Source organism: Ahaetulla prasina, chromosome 1 (assembly GCF_028640845.1).
Source record: "Ahaetulla prasina isolate Xishuangbanna chromosome 1, ASM2864084v1, whole genome shotgun sequence".
Taxonomy (NCBI): domain Eukaryota; kingdom Metazoa; phylum Chordata; class Lepidosauria; order Squamata; family Colubridae; genus Ahaetulla; species Ahaetulla prasina.
Genome location: NC_080539.1, coordinates 196773804 through 196789987, shown reverse-complemented (window position 1 = coordinate 196789987; position 16184 = coordinate 196773804). Strand labels below are relative to the sequence as shown.

General features: G+C 37.6%; 1 protein-coding gene across 3 annotated transcripts in view; it reads left to right on the top strand.

The window, feature by feature from the left end:
- PARD3B (par-3 family cell polarity regulator beta) overlaps positions 1-16184 on the top strand; it is a 603755-nt gene that overhangs the window by 220650 nt on the left and 366921 nt on the right. The window lies entirely within an intron of this gene.

Below are 16184 nucleotides of genomic sequence, written 5' to 3'. Positions count from 1 at the left end.
AAGAAAAGTTGTAAAATGGAGCAAAACTTATTTAACAATTGTCTCAATTAACAACAGAAATTCTGGGCTCAATTGTGGCCATAAGCTGAGGACTACCTGTAATACTACTATGTCCATATACTACTCTTACTTCAAAGACAACAAACAAACCTGGAAGTCATGCTCATCTAGATAAAGATCCACACCATGCTTCTCACTGTTTCCCATCATGACTTCCAGTGATGTGGTTCTAAGGCAGTGATGGCTAACCTTTTTGCCATCACATGCCAGGAGGGGGGTGGGGGGCACGCGCATGTGCCCACACCCATAATTCTATGTGGCCCACCCCTGCGCATGCGCACATAACACCCCCCCTGCTCCTGGCACACGATGGCCCGGTAGGCCTGTTTTTCTCTCTCACCTGGCTCCAGAGCCTTTCTAAGAGTCTGGGGAGGGTGAAAACAGCCTCCCCCCCCAACGTCCTCCGGATGCCAGAAACGGGCAGTTTTTGGCCTCTGGAGGACTTCCAGGGGAGTGGGAAAGGCCGTTTTCACCATCCCCAGACTCCTAGAGAGGCCCTGGAGGCTGGGGACAGCAAAAAATGGGCCTTGCAGTCCCACCGAAAGTTGGCAAACAGGCCATTTTCGCCCTCCCCAGACTCCAAGAGTGGCTCTGGAGCCCGGTGAAAGAGAAAAACTGGTCTTCCCCATCACCCACAGAGACCCTCTGGAGGCAGGAAACAGCCTGTTTTCCTACTTCTGGTGGGCCCAGAAAGCCCAAAAATCAGCTGACCAGTGCGTGCATGTGCACTGGAGCTGAGCTCACATGCCCACTGATATGGCTACACATGTTCGCCATCATGGTTCTAAGGTGTGCATCCTACACTTCTTTCAGCCAATCATGTTCAGAAAGCTCAGTTATAACAGTTTACATTTCATCACAATTTTAGTCTCCTTCATCATATATGCATAGCAAGAAACAAGGAAGCAATGAAGGAATAAAAATGCAAGACCATCTGTATACCAGTTCATCCCTCACCGAAACCGTCCATACAATACATATCAAATTGTATTAAACCTGAAGAATAGGTAACCTTATATTTTAAAATGCAAGGATGAAATGTTTAAAATATTTCATAATTTCTCATGTGTTACTTTGCGAATGATCTACTGCGAAACAGTTGTTTATAATTAGAAGTTGCCTTGCCTAAACAGTCCATAAAGTGACAGAAAAGTCTGTCACTGTTCAGAAAATATTTTTTTCTGGAGTAACTGCCATCTCAGAAAAAATGTAAATCTCTTGATTTCCTCTTTGTTGTTTTGATTCTTAAAAAATACTTTAAACATAAAGCATAAAGGAAGGCCAGTCTTTATCTCATTCTTCTCTTCTTGAACAAAAATAAACTCCAGTAAGACTCTTCCTTTTCTATTTCTTAAGAAATCACGTTTAGTTTATTACTTTTACCATTATATGAAAATCATCTAAGACTTTTTATCAATTACTGTGCATGCTTTTCTTCCCATTATTTTTGCTTATTTATCCCATTACTGTTTGCCCTCTTTTGATACTCCAGTCTATTTTGGATTGACCATTATTGTAATGAGAGGTTAGTATGGACTGGTATGCCTACCAAAAAAAGGTAGACATTCTGCAGAGTGATTTAATGTATGTATATATATATATATATGTAAGTAGGTCTTTGGTTATTTGGGTTTTCTCCCGCGTAAAATTTTATGCGGGAGAAAACCCGAATAACCAAAGACCTACATACAAACACCCGCGAAAACCTCAGAAAACAAATATATATGTAAGTATGCATGCATACATTTATAGCTTCTTTTTAATTTTGTTAAGTCTAGACTGAAGTAAACATGTGAACTTAACCTTTTTGATGGATTGATAGTGGAGTTTGCTGTTTGCCTGCTGAAACGCTAAATTTAAGCCAACTTTGAAATTTGAAAAACAATTTTATCTTGCAGTTTTGCTAGTTGGCAACTTTATTTGGGTGAGCAGTATCTTTAGGGGGAGGTCCTCCCTCCACATAATGAATGTGCAACAATAAAAATATAATACTATAATAAAATGAAACAGTTAAAATCAAAGCCAAACTCAAAGCTAATTAAAATAATTAACAATTAAAAGCTTGGCAAAAAATGAAGCAGTTTTTTTTCATCTTCCTAATTACTGGAAGAGTAGTAACCAAACACACCCCTTTGCAAAGTGCATTCCATAGCCTGAAGAAGACCCTTTCCTGTTAGTTCTCTTCAGGAGAGCCTCTTCTGTTCATCTTCGTAACAAAGATCCCTTACATGACCTCCCCCACCCCCCACCCCCCCAAAAAAGGCTCCTTTTTACAGTTTCGGAATCATCTACAAATGCCAGGAGGGAGTAAAAGCTAAGGCTAGTGGGCAATGTAGTTCAGAGTATATTTTTTTTATTGAAATGATAAAGCCATTTAACATCACACAATGAACTTTGGTGGGTAACAACAACCAATAAAAACTGCAATATAAAACTAATCTGACCCTTTCCACCAGGCACCAGGCCACCCCTACTATGAACTCCTTGACTCGGCCCCAATCTAGGTCAAGGCTTAACAGAGAGACAGCCAAATTAAAACTCAAACTACTGTTTTCTTTTCATCCCCCAGTCTTCTTTAGAGGAAAAAAAAGCACAGGGAATACTTTGTATTGCTCTCTATCCCCTTGTTTCTGCTCAATCTTCAGAGTTTTTAGAAATTTACTTTTAAATAATCTTAATTAAGATTCTTTGAAAATACTATCTTGATCACTAGAAAAGTAACTTACTCCATTACTTACAAATTTGTGAAGGTTCCTGGTGGTGGCATCTATTGTGTGGAACAAATTTCTGATATGTATGGATAATTTATTATTCCATTGTTTACAGGTGCAATTTAAAACTCAGGTTCATCCAGATTTTTGCTTTTAAATATATTTAATTTTTATTTTTTCTCTCTCTCTCATCAATGTTAATGTATATGCTTTGTTTTATTTCATTTATTATCACTCTTCGTTCTTAAATTTGGGCAGTTCAGCTATTATATAGGGATTGGGTCATATTTAGATAATGTTTAGATTTGGGTAGATATACAACTAAATATACATGATACAAAATGATGGTTTACTATTTCAGACAGTTTTCCCAGGCAATGAGGAAGCCCAGCTGAACAGTGGTAAAATAAAAAGGAATATTTACCATGATGCTTTCACCTGAACAGATGATTGTTGTCTTTATAATTTTGCTGCACTGTTCACTTTTCACCGTTCCTGGGCTTGCGTTGTGTCTCACGATCCACTTCTGAATTTCCTCTGCTAATGCTGCTCCATCTGTACCTCAGCCTTCCTATACTTCCACTCTGCTGTGCCATCCATCCCTTGGTCTTATGCTGCTCATACCCTGCTGCACCATTTCTACCCCACCCTTTGTCTGCTCATGTCATACCAAACACCCTCTGGCCTTTTGGCATTTTCACCCCATTTCCACACTATCCATCCCCCGGCTTTCCTGTGCTTGCACCCTGCTGTACCATCCCTCTTTGTCCTCTGATGCTCTTACGTGGCCTACATCAGGTCTTCCAACCTCTCTCCTGGCCTCCCCCAACTCCTGCAGTGGCCTTTCCCATCCCCTTGCAGCATCTCCACAGTATTGCCGTGCTCCTTACCTGACCCTTCCCACTTAATGACTCACAATTCCTTTAGTTACAATGGCAGTTGGGAGTACTGGGGTGGTTGTTGTTAAGGAATGTGTTCAATGATGTCATACTTTATGACATAATTTAGCAATAGTAATGTCAGACCTAGTTGTCGTCATAATCTGGGTACTACCTGTATTAATAAAATAGGGCTATCATATCTGGGCTGTAAAAATCCAGATAATCTTTAGATGGTGGTAAAGATATAAAGAAAACATTAACTCTTTTTTTGTTCTCATTGTTACAGCCTAAGTCTGGTAAACTTAAATAAAGATATTTCCTGTGTCAAATTGGATCTGCTTTAACATAATTTTGGAGGAAGTTCTGAACATAAAATAAGTATTGTGAAACTTATTTCTCGTGTAGCAAAGGATAAATGACTGTTGATTGGATTATAGGATAGGTCTTACTTAAGTACAAGTTCAGCAAACACACATACCAAATTGCTATATGAAATGTTTTCATATTATAAGAACAGTGAAACCCAGATTATTGTTTGAGAATGCTTGAAAAGGAATGAGAGAATCTTAAAACTCCTTTGTAAAGATCAGCAAAATAAAATTGGTATCAATCACAAACTTTCCTCTTATTATCCACTTAGCCAAATGTTACCATAATGCATGCCAGCTATTGGCAATGTAACAGCTGGGGTTAGTAGCGGGTTCCAAAACTCAGGATTATTTTAATTTGCTTAATTATCAGACTCTACAGATTTCCTTGTGAGTAATATATTTTATAGAATAGATTTGGTTTTTCAGCTACATAATAAATACCAAGTTGACTTCTCTGAAAATAATTTAAAGATTATGAGGATGATAATATTAACCTGATATGTTTCTTGTTTTTTTTAAAAAAAATATGAAGAATGAAGAAACATTAAACTGTTCCACTCAAATCAGTTTGATTATCATTTCCAAGAAAGATTGATTATGAGCCTACTTTTAAAAAATCAGTTTAAGTATTGTTTCTATTCTTGCTCCAAAGAAAGTAAGACTCTATTAGTGGAAATTATCAAGTTTAATGCAGCTGTATAAATGTCCTAAGAAATATTAGTGTGAAAGAAGCCTTTGTTTTAATGATGGTTCTATTTATAAATGCATTCCTATCCCATCTTTTCTCCTGAGAACTCAATACAGCATTCATTTTAATCCCCACTACAACAGTCTTCTGAGATAGATTGGGCAAAGGCAGAGAATTCGGTCCAGAGACATTTAGTGAATTTTGTAAACAAATGGAAATATAAGCCCAAGTTACACATTCACGTACTCCCATAGTAGTGCGAATGAATAATAATATTCACCTATATTTGGTTTTGCCTTCATATACATTAATATCCTTTTAATATTTGGGGCAGCTTTCAAAGCATAAGTTTCCTTGCAAGATTAGGGTTTTTTAAATTCTGAAAAGGATTAAGGGTTTTCCATTAAAAGAGAATAAGTAATTATGTAGGTTCTCAACTGCAATAGCTGGAGTTCTCTGTTGATTTCAAATTATGAATCTACTCTGCAAAGTTTAATAAAACCATCGATACTAAGTATACAATTCCTTATATTTTTGAATTGATACTGTATACTTGCACATATGTATGTGAAATGCCAAGAAGCTTTATTTTCCAAAGAGTTACCATAAGCAACATGCTTGTACAGATGAAATAGTAGGGAAAAGTAAACAATCTTTTTTTATCTGGTAAGGTGGGCTAAAGCAGCGGTCACCAACTGGTGGTCCATGATAAAATTTTGGTGGTCCGCAGAAAAATTATTTGCATTTTTTATATTGCACTAAATCAGGGGTCCTCAAACTACGGCCCCTCAGTCGGATACATGCAATGAATGGTTGTGTTGCTGCAGAGAGTCTCCCCCTTTGTGGTTTTTATGTGTGGGTTGGAGGGGGGCAGAAATTCCAACTTGGGGTCTGCTTCAGCCTCCTGGTGAAGGCTGGAGGGAAGCACCACGGGTGGCGAAGAGCTGGAGGGCCTCGTTCCAGTGGGACTGCATCATGACCTGGAACTGGCTGACCATCTCAGCCCACTGAACCTCCAGGCGCCTCTATCTGTCCTTGCACTCCTGCAGGTCTTCCCTCTGCTTGGAAAGCCTATGCTCGTAGTCCTCAGTGAAGTGTTTCTGCTGAGGCTCTTCTTGGTCAGATCCAATTTGAACTGAGCCAGCTGTTTTGCCAACTCTTTCTCATGGTGGCTGCTTAGCTCCAACAACTGCTTCCTATTGGGGCACTAAGGAGCCTGGGCAGGCAAGCGAGGAGGGGCTGGGAGGGAAGGGGCGAGTAAAGGCCAGCAAGGCAACCCTTGATGTGAGTGACATTGAGTTGACCACGGCCACCCAGTCACATGACCACCTAGCCATGCCCACCCAGCCAGTCATTAGGCAGATCATATTAGTGGTCCGCAGGATTTAAAATTATAAATTTAATGGTCCCTGAAGCCCGAAAGGTTGGTGACCCCTGGGCTAAAGAACTTAACATCAGCTTGAATACACCAGCCAAATCTTGAAGGACTTTCCTCCTTGCCCCATTTCTCTCTTTCCTTCTGATATTAGGGTACAACATTTTATAACCATTCGCTGAGCTTCAAGTAGAAGAAATAATATCTGACATTTTCCCATAATTTTCTAAGTTTTAAGGGATGGAGCAATACAAAGTAAATGTCAACTCAGTACTTAGTACTTATGCTTACAATGTACTAAAAAATATGAATGGGTATAATCTCAAAGTGTTTATGGCTGTGCCCTGATAGAATAGACTCTGTGGTTTGAGTAGAATACAATCCCAGGAGGCAGTAAATTGGTAGTTTCCAATCAGTGAGCAGAAGATCATTGGTTTCTCTTAATCAGAGACTCCTTAGAAGGTAGAAAATTCCTGAAAGTACTGTGTGAATGGACCCCAAATTAAGTGAACAGATTTATTCTAGGCCCAATCTGTTGGGTCTAAACACAAGACATGTACATTATACACAGTATGAGAATCATAAGAAGAAATTCAGTTGGTAGAGAGCCAAATCATGTACCCAGGAAAGGGTTAGGAAATAAATGGCTGTAATGCTTTAACTTTCTTGCAGATTAGACACCTCTAAACATGTTTCTCCCTTAAAATATACTTTTGGGGGGGGGGTTGAACTAATGTGGATTTCTGCTGCTCTAAACTCAGTAAACAACTTGCCAGCCTGATGGAGTCTTTAAAGCCGATGAAGCTCAGTCTGAACAGATTCAATGGAAGGATTTCAGTTTTGCTTTTTTGTTGAACACCTGATAGAGTTTTAGGTTTGGGAGACCACTGAAGTCTTCTATTGGGATAATACTAGCCTTTGGCAAGACAGATTCTCTCAGTAATCCACCTCTTAGATTTGTTGTTTAGGTAAAATGAGATCAAAGGCAGGTTGCAATCTTCCTCTACTGCTTAAGCAGCAAAGATACCCAGAGAATCATAATTGCTTTCTAAAGACCTTGTTGTCTCCGCTGGTGGCAGCACCTGGGCTCAGGAACTAAAGGGGTGGGGGCAGGTTGGCACTGATTAGTATTTGAATGGCAGATCTCCCGAGTATACTAGACCCCTAGGCTAGACTAGGAAGTCCAAAAACACCCTGGAAGAAGGCAAAGACAACCACTTCTGTTGTCAGAAAACTGCATGGTTTTTTTCCTGAAATCACTAGGTGTTGTTTCACTACTGGGTTTGACTTTTTAAAAAAATTATCTGAGACATATGGATGTCTGAAAAAGAGGGCTACATCATTTTCCCCCCTTCCCATCTTTGAGTTCATCTTGGCTCCTGGAAAATGCTTGGACTAGTACCTGCAATTGACTTGCCAAGGTTTTTTGAAATTGTTTTTTCTTCCTTGACTTCTGAGAGAGAGGGACTGGCCCAAAGTCATCCAGTTGGTTTCACTCCTAAGGTAGGACTGAAACTCACAGAGCTTCCCAGTTTCTAATATAGAGCTTTTGACCACTACACCAAAGCACTGCTATCTTAACATCAGTTATTACTAATACATTTATAAATCAATAAGCATATGAATGTTTTGCTTTTACAACATTCATGGTATAATACTTGCCTTTATGAAGGGAAGATTATTTGGTGAAAATAAAAGAATTAGATTCATTTTTTTACGTGTTGCAGCACGCAGTCTAGATTGGAGAGCCTTGACACTAAAACTAAAATTTCGAGAGAAGACACATTGGATAACATGCAGAATCAGATCCATTTTACCAACATTATCATGTTAACGTTCATGGAACATTTTACAAATACCACCAAATCGTTTCTGGGTGATCAACATTTTAAATAAAAATCAGAACTATAATAGTATAGTGAACTTAGGAGCAAATATTTTATTTTTCAATATTCATCTAAGCTAATGGTTATCATGGATTCAATATCCTGCTTGTTTGAATCACATGTTTTTCCTTTGGAAAAAAAATACCAAAGGAATGTGAATTCATAAGCCTTTGAAAATGATACATTTTAAAGTCCATTGCCTTTTGCTCTCAGATCTGAATGGCACCCAGGGGAATATGTTTCTCTTATCAGAGCCCAGCAGTCAGGCAAGAGGGCAGCCAGCACACATTCAAGAGGCCAGGGTTGTGTGTGCTGGTCAAGGACATCTAACAGTTAGTAAAAAGTCTCTGGCTGTGTTAAATAGATGATGCTTCCTTCCTGGCTTTGTGAAGGCTTTTTGGCCCGCAGAACAATAAAGATAACTAAGCGCCCTTCTGTCAAGGGAGATGTGCATTAGATTACCGTAAATTCACAGTTAGACATTACAGTGGTCAATGAGTGTTGGTATTCTTAGATTAAATAACAAGATTTAATTGAAAAGTGGTCTCAGGAGAGAAAGAAGCTTTAGATAGTATTGATCATACATTAAAATCATCTGGACAGAGAAGGATTTATGTGACAGAGAATATGTTTCATTTCATTTTTAAATAATTGTTAGCAAAGACCAGATGTACATTTTGCTGGAACTGAAACTAAGGATTTCTAAAGTAATGCATCAGAAGTTCGTTCCACATCCCTTCCCTCCAATGATTGCTTTAACAAAATTAGCAGAGTTAGGAGTCATACTAGTTCCAAATAGACTATAGCTTCTTAAATAAAAATGATCAAGTCATCTGCTGGTGCACAAAGTTTCTTGACCGGTTTAAAAAGAAAACTTAGAAAAAGGGAAACTAAGTAGATGACCAACCCTGACAAAAATCTGTTTTGACTTACTGTTACAAAAATGGTTATAGAGCTATGAGGAAAAGTGAATTATTTATTTATTATTTTGGAACTATTTACAGTTGTCTGATTTGAATCTATGGCAGTCTCATAGAATTCTGAAAGCTTTCTTAGCCTAAATCAAACAACAGTTGAAAGAAAATAATTTAAACAATTGAGATTCAACACTGTGCTCTTTTGTGTGGCTATTTCTAGTTCATGGGATGTTTTCATTTTCAAAATATACAGAACAGTTTACAGTAAGAGTGTGGTAGGTATGTGTCTTACTTACGGCTTGTCAAAAAGATGGGAATCCTGATAATACATGAGTTAATCAAACCAGAATTGTGTTTTAAGAGAGTGTGGGAGAGGTGAATTAAAGATCTGTACTTAGAAATACAGAAAACAGATTTTTGCTTCTAATGCTTGGAAGAGGGACAGTATTGTGTTCCAAGTGTTTGGGACATGCCATGTTAGTTACCAAGTAAAACAATAATAAAATATTCACTACACATAAGTGAATATTAAATATTCCTCATGGTTTCTGTGATTCATGTATATGGTTCCCTATGTGCTTAGTAGTTATATTTGTAACTTGTAAAATAAAACTTGATGTTGTCAACCAGTACCCCATATGGCATTTAAAAAGTTACTTCTAATTGAGTCCATCTCTAAAGATCTAGATCCCTTCATAGAAGTAAGTCATTTTGCAGTCACGAGCTTCTTGGTAATGGATCCTCATCTGTTTTAGGCTTGATCATTTGATTATTGTTGGATTTTAGAAGTAGACAAATCTTACCTGAAAATTTCAATTTCTCCAACAAGCAATGCAAATGGTACAGTTTTAGACATTAAAATGCAGCAACGTGTTGTTTGATGCTGTACTTTCTGCCTCAATTGTGGTATTCCTGGCCCTTTTGAAAATTGATAAGGACTCTTGACTAAGCCATTATCCATGGAAGTGCAAATCTGTAGTAGTTCCTGATGAGAAGGTCAAAGGATTAGATCAGTGTGAGTGGCTTCGGAAAAGATGAAGATTTATTAGATTAAGAAATGGAGGCAATGCAACATACAGAGAAAGCAACTTTGCAGAAGAGAATCTAAAAGCAGACCTAATAAACTATTGTTTAGAAGCAAATAATATTCTGCACTTCCTGAACTTAAAACGATTCTCAGGCTGCAGATTGAATAGCCTCTGAGCATTCAGAACTGAGAAAGAGGCACTGTGAAACAGAGGAAGGATGAATACAGCTGTATCCTGCAAGAAGACAAAGAGAGGAATTGTGATAGTTACTAACTCAGTGCTATGAAGAATTGAAATAAAGGTGCCATGATCAAGCCCAGGACCTTATGTTTTCTGTCATTATTTTTAAACCAATTAAAATGATTGCCATCATTAAACAATGTGATCATGTGATCTACTTTATGATCACATGTTTAAGCCACAGAAATTCCAGTCCTAATTATACTATTGTTAACTGAGGATTACCTGTATTCTATTTCATTTTGTGTTGGCCAAACTACACCTTGAGCATTCTCTCTATTTCTGGTACAATATCACACTGGGGAGGGGGGATACAGCATTCCTCAGTTAACCTAATGGATCTTAAATGGAAGACCATCTAGCCCTGGTCTCACTGAACAGAACGGAGCACAACACAATATAATAAATTCAAATTGCAAGAAGGCATCAGTTGACTAGATGTTACAATAAACCAGAGAAATAGGATTCACTTCATTGTGTATGTTGAAATAATGATTAGACAGTCATCTAATGATACTTTAATATGGATTCTGTAATCTGTGGGTTTTGGACTTTATAGCTTAAATAGTTTCTTCCAACTCTGTGATTGTAAGTCAATTTTCAGAAATCTTTTCCTCCTTTTTTAGACTCTTCAATTTATCAGAGCATTCCTAGACATTCTGGAGGAGGGGATGCCACTTTCCTCCCACACAATCTATTTGATTGACTATCTTGACTTGTTTACCAGAAAAATGATAAGGTTGATATTATCGGACTGCTTTCCACTTCAACTGCATTTTTTGAGAACTTAGTTCTAAAGAACATCTCTCATTCAAACAGGTGCCTTCTCAAACTAGTACCTCCTATGCTGGTTCTGGAAGTGAGATATAAGATGGAAAATACATCTAGAATAGAGTAGTTAAGGACAAAGTAGAACACGGAGGATTGTTCTTGTGTCAAGAGAAGTATGTTATAAAACCCTTTGCTTTGCTGATGAGAACTTGTCTGTGTCGCTTCTCTCACTATTCCTGTTGACTAAATCATGAAAATTGCATCTACCCTCATTTGGGGTTCTCATGCTCCAGCAAAGCTATACTAGTTGTGTGCCAATCACAGAATAGAACCCTTCCAATCTTTTTATCTTTCTACATTTGTTGAGTTGGAACTATTTCCCTTGAATTATTCCTGAAAATGAATGGGGGGAAAAAAAGAATGGGACAAAGTCACTACCATTACATTAAAAGAGGAAATAATGTGGAGAAGACACATCATTCAGGAGCAAAACAAATGAAGTGAGAGATCTAATGCCTTAGGCAAGACTTATTTCTCTAATACTGCATTTAGCAACTAACATGGGATTAACTGAAATAAATATAGTCCACACTTTATGCAGCCTACAGTAATCCTTTTCCAGATATATGCCAAACTATCACTTGATAGTCCTGAAGAAGTTGAGCCATGAGTAATTACCCTGCAGGACAAAGATAAGAGAGTAAATGTTGGGATTAAGTTCAGGCAAGTAGATCTATTTGGGGTTCAGGATGCAAGAGTAATAAGTTGCAAGGCGGTAGAAGAGTTTATCTCAATAGTGAACTTTATACTGGAAGCTGTGCCTACTAATAATATGCCCATTCTAAAACATATCCAAAAAAGAAACCTTTGGATTTCTTACAAATACAGCACCTCTTTGCTATTCATTAAAGCAACCTTCTCTTTTTTTCCCAGAAAACCTTTTGAAAAACCTTTTGGCCATTTTAAGCAAGGGTGAAATCCAGCAGGTTCTGACAGGTTCTGGAGAACCGCTAGCGGAAATTTTGAGTAGTTCGGAGAACCGGCAAATACCACCTCTGGCTGGCCCCAGAGTAGGATGGGAATGGAGATTTTGCAATATCCTTCCCCCAGGAAAGGGGAGGGAATGGGGATTTTGCAGTATCCTTCCCCTGGAGTGGGGTGGAAATGGAGATTTTGCAGTATCCTTCCCCTGCCATGCCCACCAAGCCACACCATGCCCACCAAGCCACGCCCACATAACCAGTAGCTATTTCCGGCAGTGATGTTAGCGTGAATGGAGCAAGGGAACGGGGCTCCATTCCCGAAGCCCAAATTTCCCAGCCAGGAAGCCTAAAATAGGCACTATCAATCCCGGAGAGATTGATAGAAAAAAGGGAGATCTTTGAGGACCTTGAGGGGGGGAAAGGCAATTCCTCCGAAGGTTCAGGAGAAACCTCTTGATTCTGGCAGGGAAGAAACCAGCCATTTTGGCTGGCCTGAAGCACTGACAGCTATGGAGTAGGAAGCGAAGACCAAGAAAACAACATAGCTGCAATCGGTAGGAGAGAAAACCCCAAAAGGAGGTACAACTATATTGTTGAATGGTGGAACTGAAATTTTGAGACTCTAAAACAAGAGGCAGGAATACTGCCAAATAAATGTGGTAACTAGGAGGATGGAGAGGAGCAAAGGAAATAAACTGACAAGCAGTGACAGCACAAAAAGGTGAAGTAGCAGATGAAAAGAGGAAAGAAACTCCGGCTGGATACATCTTTGTGACTGAGTGAATTGGTGACTATAAACTCTATACATCTATTTCTTTATTGTTAATAGTACTGTGAAACTTATGGAAGACTTTAAGGATTGAAAAGGTTTGATATAGTTAACTGTGGAATTTGAGCAGCGATTCGGGACGTGGTGGATTTAATGGCTGTCTAGAAGGAATAGAAGTGGAAAACAACAGGATTGGTGATTGCTAATTAAGACTGTCGAAATTGGATATTTTGGATATTTTTGGAGACTGATACAATTTAAAATTTAAATTTAAAAGTTTACAATTGAAGAAAACTGAAGAGAAGGCTAAAGGACAGACAGGATAAAAAAAAAGGGACCTACAGAGAATGATGCAAGACTGAGTGAAGATTATACCGACTTAATAAAAAAAGTACAAGAGACTTCACTTTGTGGAATAAAAAAACTTTTAAGAAACAAATTCAATTGTGAGAGATGAAATAAAAGTTCAGTTGAAAGATAAAATTGTGGAATATATAAACTAATACGTCTATAAAGTTTTGTATGGTTAAGTAATTATTGATATATACTTGAATGTTGATATTTGAAAATTAACTCTGAGTAAGTGTGTCTAACTGGACTGATAACAGACTTGTCCTCTTATGGGAGAAATGAGTAGGAAGATTCATCCAACAGCCCCAGTGAGTCAATCACAAAACACTTTGCTGGCAAAGTTGTTCAAATTCACTCAGGCCACGACTTTGCTTTGGTGGGTCTGAGGAGGAATAGCCTCCTTAAGATTTTGACAACATCCTCCTGTTTGCTTTTAGGAAGGCTATTAAGGTGAATTCAAGATCTTTCAACCTGTAAGAGCTGTTGCCACTAATTATGGATTAGAATAGAATTTAGAATAGAATTTTTTTTTTTTTTATTGGCCAAGTGTGATTGGACACACAAGGAATTTGTCTTGGTGCATATGCTCTCAGTGTACATAAAAGAAAAGATACCTTCATCAAGGTACAACATTTACAACACAATTGATGGTCAATATATCAGTATAAATCATAAGGATTGCCAGCAACAAGTTATAGTCATACAGTCATAAGTGGAAAGAGATTGGTGATGGGAACTATGAAACGATTAATAGTAGTGCAGATTCAGTAAATAGTCTGACAGTGTTGAGGGAATTATTTGTTTAGCAGAGTGATGGCCCTCGGGAAAAAAATATGGGTTGATTTCTGTATTTTATTACTTGCATGTTTTAATGTAATCTTATATTTGTAAAGCAAACCACCAGGAATTGTTTGGAAAGCAGGAGTATATAAAACAATAAATAAACCAGCAAATGAACAAACAAACTAGCTTTAAAAGATTGGCTTTTAAAGATCCACGTATGTGGATTAAAAAACAACAACTGTATATCATTATGTCCATGGTGGGCTGAATGAGGATGCTGTCATACTACATTTACCCAAAGAAAAAAATGCTGGCTATGCCAGAGCTCTTACACATGACTAAAGTAGAAGTATGGAGCCTAGTCCTTGTCCTGATATTTTATACTTTGAATATTCTGAATGCTGTGGAGAAAGAATTAGACATGGATTATTGTCTGTCACTGCAGATGGCCTAAGCACTTTAGAATATACTACACGGATATCAAACTCATAGCTTCATGTTCCCATCACGTGACGTATTGAAGGGGAATTGTTTTCCCCTTTACGGAGCTGGGGCGGGCATAGCCTGGCCGTGATGCATCTGACCCATGGGCCGCCAGTTTGACATCCCTGTGCTAAGGAAACAAAGAGGGCGGTGCTGAGCAGGAAGCATTATTCAATATTTGGTGACAGATGAATCAAAATATGGATGATTTTTTTCCTAAACGAGTAAACCAGAGAAGATATTGTGCTAATAAGAAAAGCAGAATATCTGAGGGAAAGATAACATGATCTACAAATTTTGGGAAATTATTGATATCCAAGATAAAATGTGTTAATTTTACATATTTTGATTAGATGAATTAGAAAACAGGTGATAAAGGTGCTGATTGGCTAAAGTTTTCAAGATATTTCACAATACCTTTCACAATACACAGGCGAATATATTTGCCTGTAAGGGAGGGAGATGTCTAATGATCATGATGCCTCATAACTTCTCGATAAAGTACAGTGGAACAATGAAAATGGTACCACATAGAAGTGTATACATTTATCTTCACTTTGAGAACAGCAAGGCTGATGAATGAAAAACACGTGGTAAATTTGCTTAGGTCTTGTAAAGCGCTTGATGCAAACATGTCACTGAAAATTCACTTCTTACACTCATATTTAGACTATTTCCTTTTGAACTGTGGGGAAGTGAATGATGAGCATGGGGAGAGATTCCACCAGGATGGCATGGAGAAAAGATACCGAGGGAAATGGAGTCTGTCTAGGCTTGCCAATTACTGCTGGAATCTCCCCAGGGATGATCCTATTGCAGTTCACAACAGAAAAGCCAAAAAGCGCAGTTTCGATACCAAATGAAGATGGAATCTTGTTGTTTAATCTGAAGTTAGAGTTTGTCAGTTTTTCATGCAAAAAGCATGAAAATGTTACATGAAAAACCAATACATGAATGGAAAGTTATGTTATTGCTATCAATAAAAAGATAAATTTATAATGATTGGTGTGGCACCATTCTCATTGCTATATCACATTTTGAAGAAATGGAGTATAATCGCACATCCCCATCGTAATTTTGAATTATTTTGATGCAATTTTGACCTGAAGCTGTATCTTGGAAACTGGAGCCAATTAATATTCAGGACTTAATTTTCCTTTATTAGTGACCCAATTCTGGTAAAATTAAGCTACTTTTATTTCTGAGGCTTTCTGCTTGTAGACCAGTGTAATTTGGAAAGGAGAGAAGGTGCTGAAGATTACAGTTTATATTAAATTCACACAAAATTTGGAATGATCTCCATAAAATTCTTCAGATAGTCAAGGAGGAAGGGATCAACAAAGCAATTACTATGAGGCATTCATAATAATACTTTTTCTGATTCACTTATTTTCACTTGATAACTATCATTGTGGTTTATGACAGGACAGCCCACAGCTGACATCAGGAGGCTTAAATATCAGCAGATCTATTTTATACTAGACAGTCATTGTTTTTTATTAAAATAATTTCAAGCTTTCATATGGTACAATATATTAGTGCATTTCAGTGTATACCTTATTTTCTAAAATACTAATTATACAATTCTGCCTTTAAATGTTTAAAATGTACATAGTGTACATGCATCTTTCATTTTTGAGACTAGGGTTGGGTATAGAAAAAAGAGTAGAGATAGGCTGTTAGATTATACACCAGCATATTATTAATATCAACATCAAATCATTTGTTATGTTTTCCAATTAAACAGAATGCATTCATTAAATAAATTAAATATTTGTTCTTGTTATATACAAATTGACGTTTATAGTTCACTAGAGCCTGATTTTTTCTCTTTCTTTGAAATAACATGCTTTTCAAATTGAAGACTTGTTGTTTATTTTTGTTTTT